The 6,279-nt window shown below is 42.0% G+C and overlaps 1 long non-coding RNA gene across 1 annotated transcript in view; it reads right to left on the bottom strand.

Moving 5' to 3' along the window:
* Positions 1 to 2,854, bottom strand: part of LOC120530040 — an 8,598-nt gene extending 5,744 nt beyond the window's left edge. Inside the window, exon 1 of the long non-coding RNA XR_005633887.1 lies at positions 2,760 to 2,854. This is a non-coding gene — a long non-coding RNA (uncharacterized LOC120530040). The remainder of the gene's footprint in view (positions 1 to 2,759) is intronic.
* Between the last annotated feature and the right edge of the window lie 3,425 nt (positions 2,855 to 6,279).

Below are 6,279 nucleotides of genomic sequence, written 5' to 3'. Positions count from 1 at the left end.
ATTTCTTATTCTTTTGCATGTTTGTCACACAAATGTTTCTGATCATCAAACACATTTAACCATTAGTCAAATATAACACAAGTAAACACAAAATGCAGTTTTTAAATGATGGTTTTTATTATTTAGGGAGAAAAAATCCAAACCTACATGGCCCTGTGTGAAAAAGTAATTGCCCCTTGTTAAAAATAACCTAACTGTGGTGTATCACACCTGAGTTCAATTTCCATAGCCACCCCAGGCCTGATTACTGCCACACCTGTTTCAATCAAGAAATCACTTAAATAGGAGCTGCCTGACACAGAGAAGTAGACCAAAAGCACCTCAAAAGCTAGACATCATGCCAAGATCCAAAGAAATTCAGGAACAAATGAGAACAGAAGTAATTGAGATCTATCAGTCTGGTAAAGGTTATAAAGCCATTTCTAAAGCTTTGGGACTCCAGCGAACCACAGTGAGAGCCATTATCCACAAATGGCAAAAACATGGAACAGTGGTGAACCTTCCCAGGAGTGGCCGCCGACCAAAATTACCCCAAGAGCGCAGAGACGACTCATCCGACAGGTCACAAAAGACCCCAGGACAACGTCTAAAGAACTGCAGGCCTCACTTGCCTCAATTAAGGTCAGTGTTCACGACTCCACCATAAGAAAGAGACTGGGCAAAACGGCCTGCATGGCAGATTTCCAAGACGCAAACCACTGTTAAGCAAAAGAACATTAGGGCTCGTCTCAATTTTGCTAAGAAACATCTCAATGATTGCCAAGACTTTTGGGAAAATACCTTGTGGACTGATGAGACAAAAGTTGAACTTTTGGAAGGCAAATGTCCCGTTACATCTGGCGTAAAAGGAACACAGCATTTCAGAAAAGAACATCATACCAACAGTAAAATATGGTGGTGGTAGTGTGATGGTCTGGGGTTGTTTTGCTGCTTCAGGACCTGGAAGGCTTGCTGTGATAGACGGAACCATGAATTCTACTGTCTACCAAAAAATCCTGAAGGAGAATGTCCGCCATCTGTTCGTCAACTCAAGCTGAAGCGATCTTGGGTGCTGCAACAGGACAATGACCCAAAACACACCAGCAAATCCACCTCTGAATGGCTGAAGAAAAACAAAATGAAGACTTTGGAGTGGCCTAGTCAAAGTCCTGACCTGAATCCAATTGAGATGCTATGGCATGACCTTAAAAAGGCGGTTCATGCTAGAAAACCCTCAAATAAAGCTGAATTACAACAATTCTGCAAAGATGAGTGGGCCAAAATTCCTCCAGAGCTGTAAAAGACTCATTGCAAGTTATCGCAAACGCTTGATTGCAGTTATTGCTGCTAAGGGTGGGCCAACCAGTTATTAGGTTCAGGGGGCAATTACTTTTTCACACAGGGCCATGTAGGTTTGGATTTTTTCTCCCTAAATAATAAAACCATCATTTAAAACTGCATTTTGTGTTTACTTGTGTTATATTTGACTAATGGTTAAATGTGCTTGATGATCAGAAACATTTTGTGTGACAAACATGCAAAAGAATAAAAAATCAGGAAGGGGGCAAATAGTTTTTCACACCACTGTAGATAGATAGATAGATAGATAGGAAAGGCACTATATAATAGATAGATAGATAGATAGATAGATAGATAGATAGATAGATAGGAAAAGCACTATATAATAGATAGATAGATAGATAGATAGATAGATAGATAGATAGATAGATAGATAGGAAAGGCACTATATAATAGACAGATAGATAGGAAAGGCACTATATAATAGATAGATAGATAGATAGATAGATAGATAGATAGGAAAGGCACTATATAATAGATAGATAGGAAAGGCACTATATAATAGACAGATAGATAGGAAAGGCACTATATAGTAGGTAGATAGATAGATAGGTATTATATAATAGATAGAAAGAGTAATACATATTATTTATAACTACATCTACAAATAGCATAGATTGTGGTTTTCAAATATTTTTGCTATCAATTTATTTGTTTTAGAAATTATTTAATATCCACATATTTAAAATTATTTAATACCCACACATAATATTATATAAGTATAATGTATTAAACATTGTGTAATATATATCAAAGCAATATATTAACACCCTAATGACACCCATCTTGCCCAAAACTATTCCATGAGTGCAATAAAGACATGAAGTAAACTGTTGAATCCGAGATAAAACGAAAGAAGATGTTATGATATACTGGGTAACAGTTTTAAGAGTTTTCTACTTCCTCAGACAAAATCCAGTTTCGGATATCATTAATGACTAGTGAAACATGTGGACTTATGGTCCTAAAATAAACTGCAAAAAAAACCCCTACATTTTATTTGCTGTTATTTTTGAATTTCTAGAACACATCAGATCATAACCTTTCAAATTAAGACCAAGTTCAAGGTTCTAGCCCCATTAGTCTATGAGAAATCATGTGACAGCCGGACAGACATTGGTATTTTATATACTGTATATAGATTCAATATTTATAATTTATAGATTCCAAAAATACCAGCATATTAATTTCGATATCAATTTGCAAACTTCGAAATGCTCATATAATGTATTCATAGTTGCTTTTGAATGTGTTAGATAATTACATTTACAAAACTCTCATTGCATTACTGATCTAATGCAGCCTCTTTCACTTCACCGATTTCTCTTTCTCCTATTCCAGTTTGTCTCAGGAGCAGTTTGCTAACAAAGTCATTGCAGGTCTAGCAGAGCACATTTGTGGACAGTAAGCGCCATACTTACTCATGACTGCTGACAAGTGCAGGAGCATTAGGAAGACCAAAACCAGTCTGCTCATGATGTGGGCTGTTCAGTGTGCTTGGTCTAACCCACTCATTTGAAATTTATACTCGATGATCTTTAGGCAGTTAAGGTTCACGACTGCTGTCTTCTTCCTGCTGCCTAAACTCCGTAATGTGATTTATCGAGTGGGCTGATAAGGCTGTCTTTGTGGTAAGCCAACTAACTGTCATCTCTGAGCAAACTCCTTCAGATTTTGAAATTTACACTTCTCACATTGTCATAGTAGGCACACAACTTTAACATTTTGCTCCTATATATTTTGCATTTTGATGTACTTCAGCTCATATGACATTTTTTTCTGGGTGTTATTGGGAGCATATTTAGCTAAAAACTCCTGAATTGGCCATTTTTCCAACTCCAGATGGTTTCAGATATGTTCAATGAGATTTTTTTCCCTGCACCTTTGAGAACCCAGAAGAAAATCAGTAATGAGTGCTGATGTACCAAATAAGAAATATTTGATAAGAGATCATTGCAGAATTTTCAGCCCAATGTGTCAGTTTACTTAACATACCCCAAAAATATCCAGATTTCATTGCTACAGTTTTCATTATTTTTTTTCTGTTCTTTATTTCGCCTTATACAATTTCTTGTATTAGGAACTTGTTAGTTTTCGCATACCCCTTGGAGTCAGAGCGCAGGGTCAGCCATTGCACAGCGCCCCTGGAGCAATTGAAGGTTAAGGGCCTTGCTCAAGGGCCCAGCAGAGTAGGATCTCTTTTGGCAGTGACGGGGATTCAAACCGGCAACCTTTGGGAAACCAGTGCAGATCCTTAGCCTCAGAGCCACCACTCCACCCTTGTGTAGTGCAATCAGGTTAAAACAATACCTACAATCTGAATTTGTCAGCCATTCATTTATTCACTAAACCAACATAATCCAATTTCACTGTTACACAGAGCCAAACCCAGCAGTGCAGCGTAAGACAGAAATCCACCCTGAATGGTGCAAGAGTCCATTATAAAGTTCAAGAAAAAGGCATTTTTAAATCAGTGATATAAGTTAAACTATTGAGATGAAATGAAATATGACAGCTAAAATTGTCCGCCTATCCATTGGCAAATTGGTGCAATGGAAAACACTCCTTCTTTGAGCTACAGTGACTTAGCACTGTCTGGATGAAGTGTTCTCATTCTCCCATATCCAGACGTAGGTTTCCTTCCATGTCTCAAGGATCCATCCATCCATTGTCCACTGCTTATCTGAAGTCAGGTCAGCAGCCTAAGCAGGGAAGCCCAGACGTCCCTCTCCCCAGCCACCTCCACCATCTCCTCTGGTGGACCCCGAGGCGTTCCCAGGAGATATAATCCCTCCAGTGTGTCCTGGGTCTGCCCCGTGACCTTCTCCCAGTGGGACATGCCCAGAACACAACCCCCCAGGCAGGCGTCCAAGGGGCATCCTGACCAGATGCCTGAACCACCTCAACTGACTCCTCTCAATGCGGAGGAGCAGCTACTCTACTCCGAGTCTCTCCCGGATAACTGAACTCCTCACCCTATCTCTAAGGGAAAGTCCAGCCACCCTGCGGAGAAAACTCATTTTGGCCACTTCCACGATCGTGTTCTTTCAGTCACTACCCAAAGCTTGTCTCAAGGATCCATCCATCCATCCATTTTCTAACCCGCTGAATCCGAATACAGGGTCACGGGGGTCTGCTGGAGCCAATCCCAGCCAACACAGGGCACAAGGCAGGAACCAACCCTGAGCAGGGTGCCAACCCACCGCAGGACACACACAAACACACCCACACACCAAGCACACACTAGGGCCAATTTGGAATCGCCAATCCACCTAACCGGCATGTCTTTGGACTGTGGGAGGAAACCGGCGCGCCCGGAGGAAACCCACGCAGACACGGGGAGAACATGCAAACTCCACGCAGGGAAGACCCGGGAAGCGAACCCAGGTCTCCTAACTGCGAGGCAGCAGCGCTACCCACTGCTCCACCATGCCGCCCTTGTCTCAAGGATGTATTTTTCAAATTAATCGATACCCTTAAATGATTACAGAATGGGTTCTGGTACACGATTGAGTTTGTTCTGCGATGGTCTTGAATTCCATGCATCAATAGCTCCTTCCTTGTGCTTGATCTTGTAGGGATTGGCTTTGTCTCCCACTACCCCAGTAAGATGAACAAGTGGAATCAGAAAATGAATGCAGACATGGACGAATTAAAGTTGCATTTTCTCATGAGGTGACATGCATGATGCATTAATTGGTGATGTCTTACAACACACTGGCACACTGCTGGAATTTGTTGCAGGGCACCCTGATCCTGTAAAGGAAAAAGCAAATCAGGAAGTAAAAGGATAGTTGGATGAATTAATATTTTTTAATTGATGGTGTCCGCCTTTTTTATGAAAGGGTTGAGTAACCTGGCATTTCTATACTGGCCACTTTGATGGAAGGTGGACGTGACTTGCAATGGAGTACAATCTCATTCAAGTCAGTACCTACATTTTGCACTCTGACACAAGAGGAAGTGAACGAATCTGTGATTCAAAGATTCAGATCATTTTGGTGAATGGAACAAAATGAATCAGATCACTGAAAAGAATCGTTTTGTGCATCACTATTCATGAACGAACTTGCAATCGTTCTCCAGATCAGTAGGGGGATTACTAGCTCATTAAATCAGTCAATTTAGTGTACTGCGACGGTCACATTCACTCAGTCAGAGTGAACCGATCAATGGGCGGTGCTTGGAGTCATCCAAGTCAGTCATTGGCTAGTTGTATTCATGACCATTTTGCTGAAAGTTTTCTGATCATGAAGATGTTTTAGATAGTGTCGGAGGTGGCTGGGGTAGCAACCCGGCCTGGACGCCCAGGAGGACCGGAGGAGGGCTTACGCCTTCCCCAGACCATGTGGGGGCGACCGCCTTGGTTCCTTTGGGGGCCACGGGTACAGAGCTTTGAAGCTCTACCCTGTAGGGGCACGTGGTCACCACCAGGGGGCGCCACTGTGCCTTTGGGGCCCTGGAACTCAGCACTTCTGCCACACCCAGAAGTGCTGGGGGGAAGAGGATCAGGGACACCCAGGGTGCTTCCGGGTACACAGCCGGTGCTTCCGCCACACAGGACACCTGGAGCACATGCGTATATAAAGGGGCCGCCTCCCTTCATATGACGGCTGGAGTCGGGAGGAGAAAGAAGAGCTCTTAGGAGGGGGCAAGGAGGTGGCCTGAAGAGAGAGAGAAAGAGAGGCACTGTGTTGTGGCCAAGACTTTGGGGTTGTGTTGCACCTTTGTAAATATGGACTTTGGTAATAAACGTGTTGTGTGTGACATTAATGTGTCCGCCTGTCTGTGTCCGAGCCGGCTTCCACAATAGATAGATAGATATGAAAGGAACTATATCATAGATAGATAGATAGATAGATAGATAGATAAATATAAAGGCACTATATAATGAATAGATATCAAAGGCACTATATGATAGATAGATAGATAGATAGATAG

Source organism: Polypterus senegalus, chromosome 5 (assembly GCF_016835505.1).
Source record: "Polypterus senegalus isolate Bchr_013 chromosome 5, ASM1683550v1, whole genome shotgun sequence".
Lineage (NCBI taxonomy): Eukaryota > Metazoa > Chordata > Cladistia > Polypteriformes > Polypteridae > Polypterus > Polypterus senegalus.
This window is presented reverse-complemented; position numbering and strand designations above follow the sequence as displayed.